This window comes from Callospermophilus lateralis, chromosome 15 (genome assembly GCF_048772815.1).
Source record: "Callospermophilus lateralis isolate mCalLat2 chromosome 15, mCalLat2.hap1, whole genome shotgun sequence".
Classification (NCBI taxonomy): domain Eukaryota; kingdom Metazoa; phylum Chordata; class Mammalia; order Rodentia; family Sciuridae; genus Callospermophilus; species Callospermophilus lateralis.
The window spans coordinates 46,439,704-46,464,837 of NC_135319.1; the positions used below are offsets into that span (position 1 = coordinate 46,439,704).

Below are 25,134 nucleotides of genomic sequence, written 5' to 3' on the forward strand. Positions count from 1 at the left end.
TTCAGCTGGGGCAGTAGATTGGTCAACGGTGGTTGCTTTTAATTATTAGTAAAAGTCTCTTTTCCAGTTTCTCCAATGGTCAGAAGTAGTTTTCTCTCAACAAATAAATTTCTAACATTTAAAATTTGATGGTTGTAAAGAGCTTATTACAGTTTTTAAAGCAGGTACAATTTATAATATTAACAATATGGGAATGCAGCGGGGAAGTAGTAAATCTGTGTCTAATTAGATTTAACATCATCATCATTCCTATGCATGACTGCTAGGAGGAATACAATATGAGTTGAAATAGAAGTGCTCCTTCTTTCTGAAATGTAATTGCACATCTTTTGATAGTCTAGAATTCAAATTGGGTATTACCACACTGGCTCCTTAGCATAAATTCTTTGTATTTATTTAAGAAAGCTCTCTCCGTGAGGTGATATGGAAATGAATTAAACCACTGAAGATAAAACTTTATCTTTGACTTGGTGAGGGAACTCCTGAAGGATAGTATTAGTGTTTCTCATTAAAAGTGGTAAAGCTCAATTAGGTCAGATTATGAGGACTTTAGAAAGTCAAATATTCGAAGAGAGACTTCAGTTATTACTATGCACTTTGTAGCAGTAAAATTGCATTTGAGCATTTAACATTTTTATAAAATCAGTTTAGTTCAATTTTAAACAGATTCCTTGGTATTTTACTTTATTGAGAATATCTTCCTAAAATTTATTAAGCATCAATCTTGGTATGTTTCCAGTGCAGTATATAATATGGGAACTCTTCATTCTAAATTCCGCTATTATGTATAATTATAATGTATCAATAAGAAATAACAAAATACCCTGAATTTTGGGATTAGTATGGAGAAAAATTAGTTTTGGAATCACTAAAGTTAGATAGAAGCCTATTATGTGAAAGTCCAGGTGGATCAAATGCTTGCTACTCTTGTTTTGTTGAAAGGTGGGACATTTTTAATATCAAATAGGACTTTTGATGTTTTTCTTTTGAAGAAATGAAAATGCTCTTATTGGGATCTTATAAAAACCTTCAAACATAATTACAAGAATGATAAGATTGTCAATAATAAAAAATGAAAATGATATTGAAATGGAGCACTAATGATCAAAAATGGGGCAGAGACAGAAAAACTATGATGAAAATCACTTATCATGGACTGGTTTGTTCAGTTGTTTATTGTATTTGTCCCCCACCCCTTGTTAGGTATTTTATCAGTTTTGGGCAATGTTATCAATATGAAATAATTTCTATGGATAGAAGATATATATATATACATCCTACATAACTCCTGTGTCATGTAAATGCCATAAATTAGGTAACTTTAGTTTTAGATTTTCCTTTCTTCTACTTTTCTCCCTTATGTCCTCTCCTTTCTAGTCCCATTCTTTCTGCATTAAAGCAGACCCTTCTCATCTGGTTCTGGGACTTTTCCAATAGCCTGTTTTTTGAGAAGGACCACATTGTTTGTGATGTGGCAGGCTTCCAGAAGTCTTAAGCCCCAGGAGAATCATTCATAGTCTTGGACAACTGTGAATCCTTTTGGCATAAGTGTATATATTTTTTATCTGCTAATTATAGAGAGTCCGAATGTCCTCTCTATTGACCTTCTTAGTTTCCTTTTGAATTGATGTCCTTTTATTATAGAAGTCACATTTCTCAAAGGTGCTTTATTTATGTGTAGTCAACTTTATCCTTCAGATCTAAAGGATAGAGCCCTAAATGTTATAAATATTGTAAAATGTAACACTTCAGAATAACCTGAATTGGAAAGGGAAGTTACTAGGGAATGGAAATAATCAAATTTTGTTATGCGTGTATGAATATGACATAATAAATTCCGCTATTATGTATAATTATAATGTATCAATAAGAAATAACAAAAAAAAAATCTTAATTTTGGGATTAGTATGGAGAAAAGTTAGTTTTGGAATCACTAAAGTTAGATAGAAGCTTATTATGTGAAACTCTAGGTGGATCAAATACTTGCTACTCTAGGATCAGAGAAGGATCAAAAATTGTAGTTCATGTTGTTCTTACAATTAAGCTTCAGAAGTGTTTCAGAATAGGGCAGTGTCTGAAGACTGCTTTGTGAGCAAATAGTACCAGTTGTTGAGGTATTATGGAGAGAGCACTCAGACTGTCCCAAACTAGTTAGTGGGGTCAAGGGAAAGATGAAATGAAGAACAATTGTCTTTGTGTTGCACTTGAGGCATGACAACTTGTTCCTCTTTGGAGCTGTTATCAAGATAGGACTTGTCTAGACTTCTAACGAAATTGGCTTTAGTAGACACATCATGTCAGAGGACTTTTGATTGCTCAAGTGAATGTTAAACATTCTTTTTAACTTTTTGGATCTTTGATATATTGAATTTCTGATACCTTCCCCATAACACATGATCCTGTCCTGACTGATCAATAGTTGTAAGAAATTTACTCTTGTACTCCATATACCTATTGGCTTATAATAGCTACACTTGTGATTCTTTTTTTTTTTAGATGTATTTTTTTTATTAGTTACACATGACAGTACAATGATCTTGACAATTCATCCATTTGAATCAAATGGGGTATAATTTCTCATTTTTCTGATTGTACAGGTTGCAGAATCACATTGGTCATACAGTCACCTATATACATACAGCCATAATAATGTCTATTTTATTCTGCTGCCCTTCCTACCCACCTGCCCTTCCCCTACCTTCTCCCCTCCCATTACATCTCTCTACCCAATCTAATGTGACACACTTCTTTTTTTTTTCTCCTCACAACATCATATGTGTATTCTGTATAATGATGAGGGTCTCCTTCCATCTTCCGTGCAATTCCCCTTCTCCCTCCTTTTCCCTCCCATGTCTCTTCCCTGTCTAGAGGTAATCTTATTCTCATGCTCTTCCTCCCTATCCCATTTTGAATCACCCCTCTTATATCAGAGAAGACATTCGGCATTTGTTTTTTAGGGATTGGCTAACTTCACTTAGCATAATCTGCTCTAATGCCATCCATTTCCCTGCAACTTGTGATTCTTAACAGTGCTAAGAAAATCTGTATTGTATAGTGGTTATGTTATTTAGCAATTAAGTGCTGTTTGTTGATTTATTTTGATTGTATTTTACATAGTAAAGATTTTGTTCTTTCCCTTCAGACTTTTAAAATTTTTGTTGTTATTGTTGATGGACCTTTATTTTACTTATTTATTTTTTATATGATGCCTAGAATCAAACCCAGTGCCTCACGAATGCTAGGCAAGCACTCTACCACTGAGCTACAGCTCTGCCCTCCCTTTAAACTTTTACAAATGGTACACTTTAATGTTGTTTTGTTTTTTCCTCACTCAAATGATTTATTTAAAAACATGTAATCCTTCACAAATTATATGTCATCCTTGCATAGGGGCCATGCTAATCTTTTCTGATCATTACAATTTTAGTATCTGTACTGCTGAAGCAAGTACCATTTTAATGTTTCTCAAAATGGAGGCCTTTTCTTTTAAAATATTTTATCTTTGTATTTTATTCATGGCAAATGTGATTATTTCATCATTGCAATAGCAAATTTTGATTGTAAAATTCATAATATTTTGTTTATAAACTTCATTTTCTTGGCACAGTTCATAAAACAACAGTAAATTTGATACAATGGTTCTCTAAGCCATACCAAAATTTAACTGTGACTCTGAATATTCTCAGATACTTTCATCTCGTTGATGTATTAATATTTCTAAGTCCATAAACATCAATTAGCTTACCAAATTAAAGTTAACAAATGAGTCAGCCATGTAATTTGAGTTAGCAGGGCCATGAAGGAAGTGTTTTCATTTGTGTGTAGGTACTCTTATCTCCATGTCTTCAGGTGGTGGATGGAAGTTTGTATATGTAATAAAAGGTGATATTACAGTACATATTGTGAAATACTAAATGCACTTACATTCTTGCTTGGGACTGGGCCACTTGCTTAGAGGTCTCTGGGAGTGGCAAAAGTGCATTTTATTGTTTTTCTTTATTTGAGATAACCTTTTAATTAGCAGAACATAATAGAGAATTATGTGTCTTTTTTTTTTTAATATCTTTTAATTTTATGTGGTGCTGAGAATCGAACCCAGTGCCTCATGCATGCAATGCTACCACTTGAGCCACATCCTCAGCCCCACGTGTCTTTTTTTTAAAAAAAACAAAAAATATTTGGACAAATCTGCAAAATGAACATTAGAGACAGTTCTAGAATAAATGATACTAGATTTAAACTGTGAGGTTGGTCTGTACAAAAATATAAAATAAATACTAATCAGTTGTCTAAGCAAAATCCAGGAAGGATTTGTGTTAATTTGACAAGTGGGTTTAAAATTCTTTAGCCACTATTTTTTAGAAATAAGCTTTGTTCATACATCCTTTCTCTAATTTGCTTCACTTTTGATCTTTGATAAACCAGCTGCAATTTTGTTTCATTAACAAACTTTAACTGGTTAACAGATGTTTGTTTTGGCTTGATTGTGTCCTTTCTATTAGAAACAGCATAGGCATACACAGAAACCATGCTGGGCCTTTTCCTGTCTGTAGCTTGACAGGCAGTTTAGAAGAGCAACTTAATTTTATTTACAAAGTTCAATTTTTTTCTCGGTATTATTGTTGTAGGTATACAAATATGTCAGCTCTTGTCACCCTCATCAAGGGGGTCTTTTGTTGTTAATCCTCCCCACTGTTGGTCCGGTACACTCCCTTCACCTACTTTTTAAATTTTTTTTTTATTTTTAGCATCACAAAATCTTAGCATGCTGTGGGGAAAGGTATTGCAGGAGAGATAATTGAGGTATCAGTGACTCTTCCATAGTTCAAGGGAAGGAATGGGACTAGCCTGGTGAATTTTAGATAATTTCTTCCATCTTCTTTGATGTCAGTAAGCTACCATATGGAGAGCAGTGAGGCCTACAGGAAGGAGGTGAGCCTTGGTCTGGGCTGCCTGTGATGTTCAGAGTGGTGTGGGCTGGGAGCCAGAGGCAGCACTTGATGGTTTCTGTAGTAGTTTCTGATGTGACCAGTCTTGCTTTTTGTCTGTGGTTTCTGACATGCTTGTGACCCTTTGTGATCATAAATAGGAATGATGAAACAGCATAAAAGAAACAGTAGTAAGAGGAGACAAGAATGTAAAACTAAAATCCAGTAATAAGGACATCAAAAGTTGATTTCTATTTGATACTTGATCTGCTTCCAAAGCTAGCATTTTAACATATATATGATTTCTGTCTTGCAACAACACCCTATTCTAACTATTGAGTCTTGAATTGTGAGTAAAACTGCAGAAAATAAGACCTGCTGGTGGAAGACTGTGGTGTGTTTGAAGAACATCAGCTGTTTTGTTAACTCCTGGCAGTATGTTACCTGGGAAAAGAAGGCAGTGGAGGAAAGGGCTGGGTTTGTAGCTCAGTGGTACAGCACTTGCCTAGATGTGTGAGGTACTGGGCTCGATTCTCAGCACTGCATATAAATAAATGAATAAAATAAAGGTTCATCAACATCAAAAAAAGAATTAAAAAAAAAAAGACAGTGGAGGGAGCTAGGATGATCTTTCTCCCTTAACTTTGTAATTTATAAAATTGTAATGTTTCAGAAAAGTTGAAGGAGTGGTGGTATAATAAACACTGTATTTCTTTCATCTAAATTCACCAATTATTAACATTTTGGAATAGTTATTAATCTCTCTCTTCCTGGGTGTATATATGTGTGTGTTTGTATATATACACACACATAGAATGCATCTATTTATAATGTTTGGCTGAACTATTGAAAAATAAATGGCAGGCATTATGATATATTATCCCTAGATATTTAATTAAATATCAAAACATCCTCCAGTATATCACAGTTCTTTATCTTATGCAAAAAATTCAGCAGTGAAATGAGTGTTATTCTAATAGCCCATATTTTCTCATATGACCCCAAAATATCACTTACAACTTTTGACTTTTGATCCAGCATTGGTCTTCCTTCCTTCTCTTTCTCTCCTTCCTTCCTTCTCTCCTTCCTTCCTTCCTTCTTTCCTTCCTTCCTTCCTTCCTTTCTTCCTTCTTTTGCTGGGGATCAAACTCAATTAGGTCTCCTTTATTTTATTTTATTTTATTCTGGTACCAGGGATTGAACCTAGGAGCACTTAATTAACCCTTGAGCCACATCCCCTAGCTCGTTTTTATTTTTTTATTTTGTAACAGGGTATCACTAAGTTGCTTAGGGGCTTGTCAAGTTCCTGAGGCTGGCTTTGAACTTGTGATCTTCCTGCTTCAGTGTTCCGAGCCTCTGGGATACAGGCATGTGCCACCACACCTGGCTTATGGCTCCTTTAATAGAGAACAGTTTTCCCTCTTTTGTGTTTTCAAGACTTTACCTTTTTTTGGAGGGGGGCGGGGTACTGGGGATTGAATTTAGGGACACTCGACCACTAAGGCACATCCCAGCCCTATTTTTTGTATTTTATTTAGAGACAGGGTCTCACTGAGTTGTTTAGTGCCTCTCTTTTTGTTGAGGCTGGCTTTGAACTTGTGATCCTCTTGCCTCAGCTTCCTGAGCCTCTGGGATTACAGGCGTGTGCCACCGTGCCTGGCAAGACATTACCATTACTTGTAGGATGTCCAACAATTAGGTATTTGTTTGATTGTATCCTAAAGATTAGATCCAAGTCAAACATTTTTGGCAAGAACAGTATATGTGTGATCTTGTGTATTTCATTTTGGGTCATATCAGGAGAAAAACAATTCCAGGTTTGTTATTAAAAATGGTGTTTATTTGGAGCTGGGGATGTGGCTCAAGTGGTAGCGTGCATGCCTGGCATGGGTGCGGCCCGGGTTCGATCCTCAGCACCACATACAAACAAAGATGTTGTGTCTGCCAAAAACTAAAATGTAAATAAAGTATTTTTAAAAAAATGGTGTTTATTTAATCAGTTGGCTAAAGTGGCATCTGTCTGATCTGTCTTTATAAAAACACCCTTTTCATCTTTAATTAATAATCAGTACAGACTTAAGACCATATGAATAACTTTTCACCCGGTGTGCATTAATTTTCTGTTGCTCCTGTAACAAATCACATGGACTTGGTGGTTTAAAACAGTCGCACATGCCTCAGCCTCAGCAAAAGTGAGGCGCTAAGCAACTCAGTGAGACCCGGTCTCTAAATAAAATACAAAATAGGGCTGGAGATTGTGGCTTAATGGTTGAGTGCCCCTGAGTTCATTCCCAAAGGAAAACAACAACCGCACATGCTCGTTGGCATCCCTGTGACTCAGGAGGCTGAGACAGAAGGATTGCAACTGATCAAGGCTCTGTTACATAGAAATAAGAACCAAAAAGGACTGGGGACCTGAATCAGTGGTAAAGTATCCTAGTTCAATCCTCAGTACCCAAAACCAAACCAAAACAACAACAAAAACCAACATGCATGTTTTAGTTCTGTTGGTAAGACAGAACAATGACTCTCATTGGGTTAAAAATCAAGGTGATGGTAGGCTCGTATTCTTTTCTGGAAACTTTAGGAGAAGCGTATCTTTGGTTTTCACACTTCTAGAGCTGCCCACATTCTTTGACTCCTGGTCTTCTTTCTCTGTCTTCAAGGCCAGCAGTATTTCCTCTTTGATCATTCCTTTATAGGTCACAGTTCCCTCTGATGTCCATCTGTGGTCAATTTAATCACAGACTGCTGTGATTAAATTGGGCTCACCTGGTTAATTCAGAGTACACTTTCTAGCTTGCAGTCCTTAATTTAATCAAGTCTGCTAGGTTATTTTGCCTCGTAAGATAATATACAAGTTCCAAGCATTAGGAAGTAGATGTTTTGTGGGGGTTATTATTTCACCTGCCACACAGTGGTTTTACTAGCCTTACCTAAGTCAAATAATGCTCTGAGAATTATAAATCTTTGAAAATTTTCAGGTTGTGGTGTACCGTAGTCTAAGTCTACCTAAAAGGAACGATTCAACAGCTTATTGTAGTGATGCTGGCCGAAGGCTGGTGTTGAGACGCTTGAATTCCATGTCTGATGGCACAATGCTGAATCATTTCTGGGACTGAAGCAGGGGCTTGCCTTCTGTCTGCACTTCCTGCCCCTTTACTTACAGCTGAAGAATGGATTTGCCATTAACAGCTTCAAAGTTTTTAACAGTAGGAATTTGGATATTCAAAATATTTTTTGAAAAGTTTATTTAAAGTTGTAGAGAGGGTCTTTCACTTAAATGCTCAGAGTACCTGGGGGCGGGGGGACACCATCACAATAATTTAATAAGATAGGTTCATTAGTGACATTTTAAAGACTAACATCTGAAGAATTTCATTTGTTATTTAAATTATAAATCCTCAACTAGAGAATTCCAAATCGGCTGAAAAAGAAACTGATTTAAAAAAAAAATGGGCAGGGAGGATGTAAATTATATTTTTTTACTTCACAGGAAAAAATCCAGAAAAATAGGCATCAAATTAAGGCAGGGAGCTCCTAGGATTCGTTTTCCTTTGTTTTACAGAGTTTTGCTGCAATTAATTGGAATGCTTTGGAAATAACGATGGTTCCAGTTGTTAAAGAATAACTGTTATCAGCCTATAAATGTGCTTTCTAGACATGATAAAAAAGATGATCTTTTTATCTGATGAGCCTGACCTCTTCTGTAAACCTTCTAACTTATCTCATTTTCCACCAGCTACTGAAATATAACAAGGTGCCAACAATTACATCTTTATAAAGCATTTATATCAACTTACAAAAATCACTTCTTTATTGGAAAATTGTGTAATACCATGATTTCCGTTTAGCATGGCATGTTGGTTAGCAATAAATCTTGCTAGTGTTATGAACAGAAGCCTGCAGGCAGTTTGGAGAACATTGATCAGGTGCAAATTGTATGTATTTTTCTGGTTTCTAAAAATTTTAGAGCAAAATGAAAAATAGTTTACATTGAGAATACTACTTTTTAGTGTATTCCTCCCCCCCTTCCCCTCCCCCCCCACCCCATGTGCATCTTGTGAGGAGTCCGCTGATACTTTTAAAATCCATGATTTGTGTCTGGGACTGTTTAAATTCTGTTTTTTTTTTAAAAGAGAGAGTGAGAGAGAGTGAGGGAGAGAGAGAGAGAATTTTTAATATTTATTTTTTAGTTTTTGGTGGACACAACATCTTTGTATGTGGTGCTGAGGATAGAACCCAGGCGAGCGCACTACCGCTTGAGCCACATCCCCAGCTCCTTAAATTCTGTTTTAATCCACAGTATGCAACAAAAACTAAGCAGACATGGTTGAAATATGTATTTGTGCCTTGTAAAGTACACATGATAAGAAGTTCACATTATATTTGAAGACTGGAAAACATACAAGAGTATATTCATGTCAAACACATATTGCTTACTGTATACTAGGTAATGTTCTAAGGCATTTAGTAGACACTAAATAATTTTACATGAACCCTGAGAGATGATTACTATTATTAGCTAAATTTTACAGATGAAGAAACAGGCCAAAGAAGATGACTTACTCAAGAATACACAGAAAGCTGGACGTGGTGGTGCATTCCTGTAATCCTAGTGGCTTGGGAGGCTGAGGCAGGACAGAGGCTAGCCTTAAGCAACTTAGAGAGGCTGTAAGAAACCTAGTGAGACTCTGTCTCAAAATAAAAAAACAAAAAGGGCTGGGGATGTGGCTCAGTGGTTAAGGTAATTCTTGGTTTCCTCCCACTGCCCCTCTAAAAAAGAATACACAGAAAGTGTTGGAGTCAGTGTTTCAACCCCAGTACAAGCTGCTACTTCATCACCCCCTGCCTGTTTCTTTATTTTATTTGAGTGAAATCAACATGTTTGCTAAATTCTTTTTTTTTTTAATATTTATTTTTTGGTTGTAGATGGACATAATACCTTTATTTATTTATTTTTATGTGGTGTTGAGGATCAAACCCAGGGCCCTGACGTGCCAAACGAACACTCCACTCCTGAGCCACAACCCTTATTAAATTCTCTCTCTCTCTTTTTTTTTTTTTTAAAGAGAGAGGGAGAGAGAAAGAGAGATAAATTTTTAATATTTATTTATCGGCGGACACAACATCTTTGTTTTGTATGTGGTGCTGAGGATTGAACCCGAGCCGCATGCATGCCAGTCGAGCGTGTTACTACTTGAGCCACATCCCCAGCCCCCTTATTAAATTCTTATAATGTAAAGTACTGTACTAGGAACTAAGTTACAAAAAAAATTTTTTTTTCAAATAATAATTAAAATAACCAATTGGCACATGCTAAGACATATAGCTGTGTGATTCCTTCTTAAATAACCAGTGAGTGATCTTCATTTTCACAGTGATGAAACTTTCTTTCCTTTAAGAATGATTAACAATAACCAACATTTATATAATGCTTTTCTATGACTATTTAAGTAGTACTATTTACTATTAAGTGCTTTATATGTAATAACTTGCTTATAAGGTGGTGGTTCTTTTCATTTATAGTTTATAAGAGGCACATAAGGGCTGGGAAAGGTGGTACACACCTGTAATCCCAGTACCTCAGGAGGCTGAGGCAGGAGAATCACAAGTTGGAGGCCATTCTAGATGATTTAGTGAGACCCTATTTCAAATAATAATATAATAATAATAATAATAATAATAATAATAAAAAGGGCAGAGGACATTGCTCAGTGGCAGAGCTCTCCTGAGTTCATTTCCCAGTACTACCAAACAAAACAAAACACCAAGAAGAAGTAGTAGAAGTAGCAGCACCACGTGAGGTTAAAGAACTTGCCCAAGGGCATATAACTATTATGTAATAGAACTAGGATTCAAACCCTGGCATTCAGGTTCCATGGGCTGTACATGTAACCATTATAATACACTACCTCTCCTTTTCCTATTAGGTTCTTATAAACATTGTCCTCTAAATTACTTTGAAGTGTTTGTAATAGGAGTCACTGGAAAGGGAATTAAATGTATGGTATGCCAACATTGACGGTAGCTTTTACCAAATGATGTTTGAGGGGGAAGGAAGGTACTCTTGAAGATTTTGATGATGCTGATGATATTCTGAGATTTAAACTCCCTGAGAAGTTCTGAAGTTCAACCTGTTTAACCCATTGTTTCTCAGGGTGATTTGATGATGGCCCCTCTTCTTTCCCTTCCTCCTCAAACAGCTGTTCACATGTCTGGAAATCTTTGCATTTGTTTAAACACAGTTTGGGTAGTGCACATGTGAGGCTATACTGTGAATTCTTTTCCTCATTTTTCCCAACTATACATCCCACAGGAAATCACTGATGAATAAACTTGTACTTTGTGTCTCAAAGTAGAACTCCCAAATCATCAAATTTGTCTCTTATCTCTTTATGTATTGATTTAGTAAAATTATTTATAATAATTCTTAAGATGTAGAATAAAATTTTAGATTTCCAGGAGATCTTTGTGATAACCAAGTTTAGGGTTTTATTTTTTATTTTATTTATTTATTTACTTATTAATTTTGCATTACTGGAGATTGAACCCAGGACCTCACTCATGCTAGGCAAACAGTCACTGAGCTGCATCCCTAGCACTTAGGGTGTGTTTTTGTACTGGGGTTGAACCTAGGACTGCTTTACTACAAAGCTACATCCCCAGTCCTTTTGGATTTTTATTTTGAGATAGGGTCTATGTTACTAAGGGTCCTGTTAAGTTGCTGAGGCTGGCCTTGAATTTGTATTCCTCCAGGCTCTTTCAGTGTTGCTGGGATTATAGTACTGTGCCATTACACCTGCTAGCCTTAGGGTTTTGTTTTATTTTATTTTATTTTATATTTTTGGTACTGGGGATTGAACATAGGAGCGCTTAACCACTGAACCATATCCCCAGCCCTTTTTTGTTTAAATAGAGAATGGGTCTCACTGAGTTGCTTAGGGTCTTGCTAAATTGCTGAGGCTGGCTTTGAACTCTCAGCCTCCTGCCTCAGCCTCTCGAGACTCTGGGATTACAGCTGTGTGCCACCATGCCTGGCTCCCATGCAAATTAATTCAGAATGTTTGGTGTGGGAGCCAGGCATTAGATTTTTTTGAGGGTCCTGGGGAATGCTAGTAAGCAGCAAAAGTTTGGGTACTACTGTCTGGGGCTATTTTCTTCCTTTTTTTTTTACCCCCCAGTACTGGTGTTGAACCTAAGGCCTGTATGCATGTTAGGCAAGTACTTACTCTACCACTGAACTAAGTCCCCAGCCCTGTCTTCTTTTATAGATGAGCCAACAGGGTCTTTTTGTGAGGTGAGGAAATAATCCAGAGGTATTAATTGGGCAAGGCCCATGTACTTACCAAAAGAGATTTTAGACATCTTCTAAAGTAGTCTTCTGAGAAAGTGGCTCTGGAGCCAGAATGCTTAGGTGCAAATCCCCCAACTTTTCTACTTGGACAGTACAGTCTAGCCTATCTCAGTTTCCTCATCTGACAAATGGACATAATAGAACAATCCCTGTAGAGTTAGTCTGTCACACTGTTTGTACTGAGCTTCTAAGGTAGAGAGCTTTTCCATGGCTTTGGGAGATAGTAGCCCCTAGCATTTCCTTTCTGAACATCCTGTTCTTGAAGGAAGAGCTGTAAACTGATATCCTTATCACCTTCTAATGAAGACCTCCTTTTTTTTTTTTTTTAATATATTTTTAGTTGTAGATGGACACAATAACTTTATTTATTTAATTAGTTAATTAATTAATTTTTATGTGGTATTGAGGATCGAACCCAGAGCCTCACATATACTAGGCGAGCGCTCTACCACTGAGCTACAACCCCAGCCCCCCTCCCCAAGACCTCCTTTTCTTACCCTAGTGACACAGACCTTGAATGTCGAAATATGGGATTCTGTGGTCCCCCCACCCTGCCTTGTTATTTTAATATTCAGAAAAAGAGTATTTTTCAGAATGCAGAACAGATTTTGAAAAATACAGAAAGGTTTGGAGATGATGTATTATTACTACAAATATCACTACTAAAATAACTACTGCTGGAAGTTTGTATTTGCTTCCAGTTTTTTTTTCCTTTACATATGTAATATTTATTGTATTTAAAGAAAACAGTATTAAAATTTTGGATCTCTTTTTCTAAATTTGAATCTGTTGTGAGCCCTTTTGCCACATTTTGACTGGTCTTTGAAGTGTGACCTTAAATAACTGCATAGTATTAGGTCTTCATTATTCAACAGTTTGAATGTTTCTGATTTTCTTTCTGTTATGCATAATACTGCTATAAAATTTTGTAATTGTTTCCTATAGGCTATTAGAGGAGATACTACTGAGGCATGACCATGAATTCTTTTTTTAAGGCTTTTGTAACAAATTGTCTAAAAGTGTTCCAAAAAGGTGGTAGAAATTTATATTGTGTAGAGGATAAGGAGGTGTGGACCTCAATTTGATTCTTTCTAGCCTTTACTTTTTAAAATTTTCCTAATGCTATATATGTAAGAGTGGCTCCTCACTATTTTATTTTGCTTTTCTTTGATTACAATGATATAAACTTTTTTTTAATGAGTGGAGTGTTTCAGAGATGTCCATTAGATCTAATTGGTTGTAGTGTTCAAGACTTTTGCTTCTTGTTGATCTTGACTTGGTTCTATTATTGAAAGTGGAGTATTGAAGACTTTAGTTATTACTGAACTGTTTCTGCTTTCACTATTGTCACTTTCTAATGTATTTTCAGACCCTGTTAGGTATGTATGCATTTATAATTGTTAGGTTTACCTGAAGGGTTGACTCTTTTATCATTATATAGAGTATTGCTAGTGTTTCAGAGCTTTCATGGAAGAGCAATTTTTGGAGGTCTTTACTCCATCATTGTGGAAGGGCTTCTCATTTGATGATTAAATGACATTCTCCTGGGCAAACTTATGATATTTTTGATATCATAAGTTTGATATCTTTTTAAGACCTTTAGTAATAGGATTGTTTATACTAGAATCCTGATATGAATATTTTAATATAGTTTTAAAATTTATCTGGCATGAGAAGGCAGGTTAATTTTTAATAGTTTAGTAAAATGCATTTACAAATGCAAATTATACAATTAGATAATTTACATATTGATATTTTGATAAAAAAATAGGAAACCCCATAAAGAATCTTGTATGTTTCTTATTTTGATATATAGTCCTGAATATATCCAATAATATAAGTACCATGAAATATTGTGTGTAGTTTCTAAAGGTACAGCTTTGATTTGTGTCATAAGATGTATGCTTAATGGGAATGTTTTTTTAACCTAAGCCTAATTAAAAAAAAATTATTTATTCTAATTTTCCTAAGCCTAATTTTTTTTTTTTTTTAAAGAGAAAGTGAGAGAGGGAGAGAGAGAGAGAAAGAGAGAATTTTAATATTTTGTTTATTTATTTTTTTAGTTTTTGGCAAACACAACATCTTTGTTTGTATGTGGTGCTGAGGACCGAACCCGGGCCTCACGCATGCCAGGTGAGCACGCTACCGCTTGAGCCACATCCCCAGCCCCTCTAAGCCTAAATTTTAAGGATGGCAATAAAATATTATTCATAGTACTTACAGAAATCATTGATTTGAGAAAAGGTAGGAAACAATATTAAGTCCATCATAAACTTCACTGGGTTTTCTCAAGGTTACATGGTGAAAGTATTTTATTACTTTTTAAAAAATGTATTTTTTTAAAATTTATTTTTTGTATTAGTTGTCTCTCTGTGTTGCTGAGGGTCTTGCCAAATTATTGAGGCTGGCCTTAAACTTGTTTGTGATCCTCCTGTCTCAGTGTGGGCAAAATTGCTGGGATTATAGGCATGCTTCACTGTGCCCAGCTTCTTCTTCTTCTTATTTTTTAAACAGGTGATTTTTATATACTCAAGATTGTTTAAAAAAATTGTTTTGACTTATTGCTGGATCTTTATTTTATTTAATTACATGTGATGCTGAGGAACGAATCCAGTGCCTTACACATGCTAGCCAAGCACTTTACCACTGAGCCACAACCCCAGCCCCTTGTTCTTATTTAAATTTAATGAGGGCTGGGGATGTGGCTCACGTGGTAGCGCGCTCGCCTGGCATGTGTGCGGCCCAGGTTCGAACCTCAGCACCACGTACAAACAAAGATGTTGTGTCCGCCAAGTACTAAAAAAAAAATAAATGTTATAAAATTCTCTCTCTCTCTCCCTCTCTTTAAAAAAAAAAATTAAAAAAAAATTAAAAAAAATAAATTTAATGAGATGTATGGATCTAATCTTAATGGATTTTGTAATTCAGAAAAGATGATATCTAGAAGTCCTCTTTAGGATTGTTTTGTAGGGATGTGTGTTCTGTAACACAACATGGACTTGTTACATTAGGGCAGATGTAGTGTGGCGGACCCTTGAGTGAAGGTTTAGAGTTTCTAAACATGGTGTCATCTGAGTGTTGCTTTCCTATCTTTAGGAAAGGGAGCTCTTTCTGTAAAGGGAGCCATAGGACTTTCAGGTCTTTATCCTTTAGCTCTGAATTTCTGTGATTGTTAAACACTAGGTTTGTCTTGAGGCACTTGAGTAATATTTGTTAGTTGCATTAAAAACAAACAAGCTGGGCATGGTGTCGCATGCCTATAATCTCAGCGGCTGGGGAGGCTGAGGCAGGAGGATCACAGCCTCAGCAATTTAGCGAGTCCTTAAGTAACTCTGTGAGAACTTGTCTCTAAATAAAATACAAAAAAGTACTGGGGTGTGGCTCAGTGGTTGAGTTCCCCTGGGTTCAATCCCCAGTACCAAAACAAAAACAAGCAAGCAATATTTGGACCTTGTGAGCTGGGCCTTGTTTGGTGCAAAATCCAATTTAAAACATCTGAATTTAGAAAGTTAATAATACAAATGCTCCGATTTAAAAAGGATTCTGTTCTTTACATTTGGAATTCTTAGTAGAGTTTCCCACTCCTTTGCTCATTAATTTTCTTTTTATGAGAATATGAGATTGATGTATAAAAATATTTTGAGGGGGTGAGTGTAGCTCAGTGGTAGAGTGCTTCCCTAGCATGCACAAGGTGCTGGGCTCAATCCCTAGGACCACCCACCACCCCCCAAAATTACGCAATTCAAAAAATTACCAAAGAATAGATGGTACAAAAAAGTAGGCCATCCTTGTTACATAGATAGCTAGTCAGTCCCTCTCCCTGAAGGCAAACAGTATTACCAGTTCCTTGCTTATTTTGCCAAAGATATTCTGTGCATACATATACATTTTTATTATAAAAATGACAAATTGTATTTAGCATTAAAAAAAAATCTGATTTTAGAGATCAGATTTAACACTATATAAGGAAATACTTTCTTTTTATCAACTAATGTATTCCAGTGGGTGAATGTATCTTTTACTGGGGTAAACACTGTTACAAAGAATATCCTTCCATGAACATTAGCTGATACTTGCACATCTGTAGAATACATCCCTATGTTAAATGGCCAGGTTAGAGGGCATATACAATTTAAATTTAGTTTTTTTTTCTCAAGGTTACATGGTTAAATTTTTTGGGGGGGTGTGTGTGCTGAGTATTGAACTCAGGGCCTTACACATTCTAAGTAAGCACTCTAGTAACTGAGCTATATCCCCAGCCCCTGATCACATTTTTTTTTCCCCATGACTTCTGACTTTTGTGGATAGGCCTTCTTTTGTGCAAGAGCTTAAGGAAAATATTTCTACCTAGTTCCTTCTAATGTTTTTATTTTTTATTATTGAATTTTGATCCATCTGGATTTTATTTTGCTCTAAGGAATGAGGTAGGAATCCAATTTTATTTTATTATCTTTTCAGTTGGCAACCCACCTGTCCTATTACCATTCGTTGAAGACTCTATTTTCCTTTGTATGAAATTCTGTCTTTATTATAAGCTAAATTCCTAGGTTTTTTTTTTAATATTTATTTTTTAGTTGTAGATGGACACAATATCTGTATTTTATTTATTTATTTTTATGTGGTGCTGAGGATTGAACCCAGGACCTCGCATGTGCTAGGCAAGTACTCTACCGCTGAGCCACAACCCCAGCCCCAATTCCTAGTTTTGTTTTTTTTTAAAGAGAGAGTGAGAGAGGGGAGAGAGAGAGAGAGAGAGAGAGAGAGAGAGAGAGAGAGAAGAGGAGAGGAGAGGAGAGAGAGAGAGAGAGAATTTTAATATTTATTTTTTAGTTATTGGCAGACACAACATCTTTGTTTGTATGTGGTGCTGAGGATCGAACCCGGGCCGCATGCATGCCAGGCGAGCGCACTACCACTTGAGCCACATCCCCAGCCCCTCCTAGTTTTTTTTTAAATTTATTTTTATATGGTGCTGAGGATCGAACCCAGGGCATCACATGTGTGAGGCAGGCACTCTACCACTGAGCTATAGCCCCAGCCCCTCCTAGTATATATTTTTTTTAAAAATTTAATATTCATTTTTTAGTTGTTGGACACAATACCTTTATTTTATTTATTTTTGTGTGGTGCTGAGGATTGAACCTAGGGTCTCACATGTGCTAGGTGAATGCTTTACTGCTGGGCCACAACCTCAGTCCCTCCTAGTTTATATTTTAGCCTGATTGTTCACTTTACATTTTTTCCAATGAAATTATCTGACTATTCATGTACCACCATCATTGTTCTAGTTATTGTAACTTCACAATGTTTTATTTCTTGGAAGAAATAAAGCTTTATTTTCTTTTTCAGAATCTTCATGGCTAATTGTGCTTGTTTATTTTCCTAATGGACTTGAGAATCAGCTGTTTAATACTCACAAGTTCTTATTTTTTTTTTAAATTTATTTTTTAGTTGTTGTTGGACACAACTCACTCCTTCCTTCCTTCCTTCCTTCCTTCCTTCCTTCCTTCCTTCCTTCCTTCCTTCCCTCCCTCCCTCCCTCCTTCCCTCCCTCCTTCCCTCCCTCCTTCCCTCCCTCCTTCCCTCCCTCCTTCCCTCCCTCCTTCCCTCCCTCCTTCCTTCTCTCCTTCCCTACCTCCCTCCTTCCTTTGCTGAGGCTCAAACCCAGGCCCTGACATGTACGAGGTGGGTGCTCTACTGCTGAGCTGTAACCTCAGATCCTCACACGTTCTTGTTGATTTCTTGTTGATAATTTTATTGGGGTTTTTATGTTTAGAATGGCTTTCTTAAAATATTGAATCTTTTACTGAAGAAAAGGAATACCTTTCCATTTCTATTTAGATTTTTCTTTGGAAAATTTTAAGCATAAGTAAAATCAAGAGTAGGGCTTATTCATTATCAGCTAAAATAATTAGCTGATAACTACTCTTATTTCAGTTATATACCTACCTACTCCCCTAGCCTGTTACTACTGAATAAAAGCAATCTTACACATTATCAGTTTATTCATATATTTCAGTTATATAGCTATTAACATCCTTTTAAGTCTTTACATGTGAAATAGGTATGGTAGTAGTATGTCCTGATGGATTTCAACTTTTTGTTAAATTTTCTAGGTATGATATTTTTTCCTTGCTGTTTTAATGTGATCTTTTTTTTTTTTTTTTTACATTTTCTGATTGACTGTTTTTAGTTCAGAAATGTTATTGATTTTTATAGATTAACTTAACATTAATATGTAATGTATAATTTTGTTATGTTAGGGTATATAATACTATGATCTACAAATAGCAAGTTTTAATTTCCTTCCTTCCTCTGTGTGTGTGTGTGTGTGTGTGTAGGTTGATAGGGGTCAAACTCGGGGCCTTGTGTGTACAAGATAAGTCCTTTACCACTGAACTACTCCCCCAACCCCTTCTCCTTTTGTAGTTCTTAAATCTTTTTTGTTTGTTTATTTGTACCAGGGATTGAACCCAGGAGTGCTTAACCATTGAGCCATTTCCCCAGCCCTTTTAGTTTTTATTTAAAGACAGAGGCTCACTAATTTGCTGAGGGCAGCTAAGTTGCTGAGACTGGCCTCGAATTTGCAATCCTCCTGCCTCAGCCTCCCAAATTGCTGGGATTACAGGCTTATGCACTGTGCCTGGCTAGTTCTTAAATCTTTTATGTAATTTTATTAGGTAGTACTTTCTTAATGATATCAAAGAATACTGCTAATAGTGGATATGTTTTTGTGGAATGTGTCTGTATTTCCCCATTAACCATGATATTGGCTTATATATTTATCCTGTTAAAGAAATTTCATCAGATATGAATTTTGGATTTTATCAAGTGTTTTTCAACATTTGTGGAGGTGACATGATTTTTCTACTTTAATCTTTAACATGATTAATTATAGAAGCTGATTTCCTAGTATTTAACCATTCTTACTTTTTTGTATGAATCCTGTTGTTGTTTAAAGATTAATTTTTTTTAGAATCATAAATTTTCCTGATACATTTAAAAATTTGTCATAAATACATAATTCATCTGTAACATTTGAGAAATACATCTATCCAGTAGGTAGATGTGTTCAGAATCAGCTGGAAAAAAGCATTTTTTTCTTTATTGCATGTGTTTTAGGCAAGTGTTCTAGCACTGAGCTACTTGCCTAACCCAAGAAGTGTTCTTTTTTTCATATGTTTGTTTTATAGTTTTGGGTCGGGAGGCATTGAAGCTATGGTTTCAAGCATGCGAGGCAAGTCCTCTAGCACTGAGCTACATCCTGAGCTCCATTTAAAAAATTTCATTTTGGAATAGGGTTTCACTAAGTTGCCCAGGCTGGCCTTGAACTTTTGATAGTTCTACCTCAGCTTCCCAACTTGCCACGCCCCAAGAAGTAGTTTTATTAATAATTTGTTGCCTGTCCTTTTGTTACATTTATATTCCAGGGTCAGATTGTTCGGGTGTGTGTGTGTGTGTGTGTGTGTGTGTGTGAGAGAGAGAGAGAGAGAGAGAAAGAGAGAAAGAGAAACAGAGAGAGAGAAGGAGGAGGAGGAGAGGTAGATACTGAGAGGTAAACATTGAGAACTGAGAGGTAGACACTGAGCGCTCAGTGGTAGAGCGCTCGTCTTGTGCAAGAAAGATAAAACACATTATCGAGTGTTAGAATTATACATTATAATATAAAGAGTAAAAATTGTACCATATAGGCCCAGTGTAGTGTTCTCCCCAGACAGTTTCCCAAACATAACCATAGTTAGTGGTTGGTATGTATTCTTACAGGCCTTTTAAGAACACTTGTAAATAAATATTATACATACATCTACATGTGTGTGTATATATTTATTCCCTCCCCCCGTACTAGGGATTGAATCAAGGACCTTGTATATATATGCTAGGCAAGCCACTGAACTATATTCCCTACTTTTATATTTATTTTTTAGTTGTAGTTGGACACAATAAGTTTATTTTATTCATCTTTATGTGGTGCTGAAGATCGAATCCAGGTCCTTGCATATGCTAGGCGAACGCTGTACCACTGAGCCAGAACCCCAGCCCATGCCAACCTTTAAAAAAAAAAAAAAAATAATAATTTTTTTTATTTCTGTCTCATTTACGTCAGAAGACCTGCTAACTTCTAAGATAAATCAAATAGAAAATGGGTAAATTTTGGTATATAAATTATTTTAATGTACTATTTTATTTACTATTTCATTCTTCAAAAATCTTTATACTGATAAAATCAAACTTGTAAAAATTATTTATATTTTATTCTTTTTTTTAAAAATTTTTTTTTAGTTGTTGATAGATCTTTTATTTATTTATATGTGGTGCTGAGAATCGAACCCAGTGCCTCATGCATGCCAGGCAAGTGCGCTACCACTGAGCCAAAGCCCCAGCCTATATTTTATTCTTTTTAGATATTATAAAAATTATTTTAAGACAGGGTCTCAATAAGTTGCAGGCTATCCTTGAACTTGAAATCTTGCCTCATACTCCTGAGTAGCTGGAATTACAGGCATGCGCCCCCATGCCTCTCTTGTTTTGTTTATACACACACTTTTTCTGTTTGATCAAAAACTGGGACCATTCTTTTAGTATTTTTTGTTTAGAAAATTCTTTTAGGTATATAAGAAATAGGGGCTGGGGTTGTGGCTCAGTGGTAGAGCGCTCGCCTAGCACAGGCAGGGCCCTGGGTTCTATCCTCAGCACCACATAAAAATAAATAAATTAGTTAAAGATATTGTATCTAACTACAACTAAAAAATAAATATTAAAAAAATAGATACATAAGAAATAAATGAATGCATTCTTGGAACTTTTTTTGGGGGGGAATGGGGATTACAAGGGATTGAACTCAGGGGCACTCAATCGCTGAGCCACATCCCCAGCCCTATTGTGTATTTTATTTAAAGACAGGGTCTCACTGAGTTGCTTAGTGTCTTGCTAAGTTGCTGAGGTTGGCTTGAACTTGTGATCCTCCTGCCTCAGCCTCCTGAGCCACTGGGATCGCAGGCATGTGCCAGTGTGCCTGGCAGAAACTCTTTTATAGTAGTAAGTTCAGTTTAGAAATGGCCTAGTAATCAGGCCCAGTGGCACACGCCTGTAATCCCAGTGGCTCAGGAGGCTGAGGCAGGCTCTTGAAAGTTTTTAATAGCAGAAAGAAAAGAAAAGAACTAAAAGTAAGTCTCACACAAATGCTCTGAGTCTCATCTATAAAATGGGAAAGATAATATATTTTTTCATAGAGCTTGTAATTAGGATTTAATGAGATGATGTATTAAATGGCCTAATACAGTGCCTAGTCAAAAAGAAAACCTAGCTAGTTATTTTGAACATGTTTCAGCTTTTGAATTTTGGGAGGATGGTGGTTTATTGGGGATCAAACTTGAGCCATGTTCCCAGTCCTTTTTATATTTTATTTTGAGACAGGGTCTTACTAATTGAGGGTCTAAATTGCTGAGGCTGGTCTAGAATTTGGATACTGCTGCCTCAGCCTCCCTAGCCACTGAAATTACAGATGTGTACTACCATCACCAGCTCTAGATTTTTTTTTTTTTTTTTTTTGTACTAGGGATTGAACCCAGGGTCGCTTAACCACTGAGGCATATTCCCAGTCCTTTTATATTTTATTTTGGGACAGGGTCTCCCTAAGTTGCTCAGGGACTCAGTAAGTTGTTGAGGATGGCTTTGAACTTACGATCTTCCTGCCTCAGTTCCTCAGTTTACCCTGAGATTATCCACATCTGCCACTGTGCTCAGCTAGAGTTTTAAATGAATAACATTTTGGCATGTGATTATATGGCCTGACAGTGATCTTTTGATTCTTCTAAGTTTTCTTTCAAGGCCCTATTTTAAAAAAAAAAAAATGTGTTAAATGTTTTCATTCATAGTGTTGTGTGCCATAAATATCAGTTTAATAGCAATGTTTTTCTTTAGAATTATTTAAATTGTTTTCTGCCTATTCAATTCTATCCATTACTTAGTTCAGTTTTTTTCTCAGAGTGTGCCTCCATCAGTTTTGAGACCTTCACATACTGTCTGTATTAGTCATTTTCTTAGAATTTTCTTTCATATTGCCTCACTGAAGAGGTCTAACAACTAAGGGCCATAAGTAGGAAAAAAGAACATAAGAAAAGTGTTTTGGGGGATAACTGGCTATGTTTGAATTTGAACTAAATATTAAAGAAAATTAATGGTATTATTGTTTGTTCTTCAGTGTGATAATGAGGTTTGAAGTTATCTGGGGTTCTATCCTTATGAGTTGGGAGATACTTCCTAAAGTATTTTATGGTGATGTGTCATGATGTTTGCTGTGTACTTTTAAATGGCTCAATAGAAACCATAACAAACGTGTGTGAGAATTGAAGATGTAGCTCAGTGGTAGAGCATTTGCCTATTGTGCATGAGGCCTGAGTTCTATCCCAAGCACCTACTCCCATAACGTGTGTATAAACATCTGGGTGTGAGTATAGATAGTTAAGCCGTAGATAAAGATATGATGTAAAAGTGTGACTAATTGGTGAATCTAGCTTAAAGTATACAAGTGTTCGGTATTTCCACAAAATTTTTGTAGAGTTAAATTTTTTTTAAGATGTAAGTTTGGAAAAATAAGTGTAACTAGAATAGTCTTTAAAAAACTCAATTGCCTCTACTTCTTTACCTTAGTAGATTTGTTGAAAAAAGAGTCTATGTCGTTACTCTAAGTGGCATTCTTTGACATAAATAGAAAGTAACTGTGAAAGTTATTATTAAAATGTTTTATTAAAATGTAGTTGGAGGTCTAGGGATGTGGCTCAAGCGGTAGCGTGCTCACCTGGCATGCGTGGGGCTCTGGGTTCGATCCTCAACACCACATAAAAATTAAAAAATAAAGATATTGTGTCCACCTACTTAAAAAAATATATTAAAAATAAAATGTATTTGTAGGGTCTGGGGTTGTGGCTCAGCTGTAAAGTGCTTGCCTGGCATGTGGGAGGCCCTGGGTTCAGTCCTCAGCACCATATTTAAATAAATAAAATAAAGGCATTGTGTCCAACTACAACTTAAAAAAAATGTAGTTGGAGCCAAGTTTGGTAGCACATGCCTGGGATCCCAGAGGCTTAGGAGAAATTGCAAGAGAATCGCAATTTCGAGGCCAGTCCCAGCAACTTAGTGAGGCCCTAAGCAACTTAGTGACACCCTGTCTCAAAAAGAAATAGAAAGGACTGGGGATATGGCTCAGTCGGTAAGTGCCCCAGGTTCAATTTAAAAAAAAAAAAGTAGCTGGATTTTTTAGTCTGCCAAAGCCTTGAGCCTGAGACCTGTGCTCTCCAAAGAAGATTAGCAAGCATTAGGGAGGTATTAAAGATATATTAGCACCAAACTGAGGCTTTCTCCTTGGAGTGTATATAAGAAAATTGAAATAGGAACAGCCTTTTCACTCTGTGATTCAGATCACCTCACATCATCTCAAGTTCCACCTAAAAGTATCTCCAGTACACTAGTGACAGAATTCCACACTTTGGAAAATACCTCATCAGGTGATCTGATTGTAATGGGTTAGAAGGAAAATAAACTTGTATATTGAATTCTGCTTACAGAATTCTGTTTACAGTTTTTTTTTTTTTTTTTTTAAATCCTTCTAGTTCAGTCATCATCATCATCATCATCACTACTTGGTTGATTTGATAACGACAGATAGATGCCTGTTTAACTGAGCAGTGTCCTGGCTTAGAGCAGATGTTAGATATTGTAGTCTAAATTATTACTGGCTTCTCGCTTTGAAGTTGCTCTTGTAGTTGTGTTTTTGCTGTCTATGTGTGTGTGGGGTTCTTTCTTTTTTTCTGCCCCTGCTGCATTGTTCCTGCTGTTCTTTGGAAGGCCCTAGGACGCTTTGCCTGTTGAACAATGAAAGGATCCAGACCGTGTCTGTCTCTCATTTTGTTATCCCGATACAAGACTCAATTGAATAAAACATATTACCCATCTGGCCTGGAAATCTCAGTTGCACTCAAAATAACTTACTAACAAGTTGTTAGATCATGATATCTTGAGATTTTCTGAAAGTTCAGCTTCTTTTTAGCTGTTGCTAAGAGAGAAATTTCATTGACATGAGGGACACGAGGACATGTCTGCACACTGCCAGTTGTTTTCCAGGCATTTGGCTCTGCCGCCTTGCAGATGGTTAGACTCTGGGTGGTGGGTAAATGTGTGCTGATTATCTTATTGAATTAAGGTAACCTTTTGTCGTTCACTGAATTCTGCAGGCCAGTTGGTCAGTGAGCAGCTGCTCTGTGTGGCTTGGTTTGGGTTTTGAAGTACACAAAGACCATCTTAAAGGGTGGTCAATCTAATCCAGGTATTCAACAAAGCAATATTGAAAGCCTTCTTCCTCTTTTGACACTGTTTTCTGTTCTGTTGGAAGTAAATGAACAAAAATGTTTTTTACTTTTTCTCAGTTAACTAAATGATTAAAATAATGGTTTATTGAGTGTTTCACTGAATACTTGTTTTTTTTTTTAAACCGGCTTTAAGTTACAGAAAATATACTTTCATAATTTTGGTGTCAGAAGCATTTTAATTTTATGGCAGAGTTTGTATTTAAATATCATGGTGATTAATGGAGGTTTTTTTTTTGTTGTTGTTGTTAGTTTAGTATCACAGATATTTTAGGAATTATAATCTCTTGACAAATTCTACCTGTACAATTTTTTGTTTGTAGGGTTGCTTTGTTTTAAATTTTTCACTAGTAGAAGAATTCTATCTCAATTTCTGTAAGTGATTTCAGGAGGCCTCTTTTTGAGGGCTGGGTATTGGGGATTGAACCCGGGGCCTTATTTTTAACAACAGGGATCTTAATTGTTTTCAATAAATTGCTAAAATTGT

At 36.1% G+C, this 25,134-nt stretch overlaps 1 protein-coding gene and 1 non-coding gene across 5 annotated transcripts in view; one reads left to right on the forward strand and one right to left on the reverse strand.

Annotated features, from left to right (window-relative positions):
* Kat6b (lysine acetyltransferase 6B) overlaps positions 1-25,134 on the forward strand; it is a 188,220-nt gene that overhangs the window by 20,718 nt on the left and 142,368 nt on the right. The gene's annotated exons all lie outside the window — the stretch shown is intronic.
* Positions 3,347-3,451, reverse strand: LOC143381704 (U6 spliceosomal RNA). The gene has a single exon (XR_013088874.1). It is a non-coding gene; the product is annotated as a U6 spliceosomal RNA (small nuclear RNA).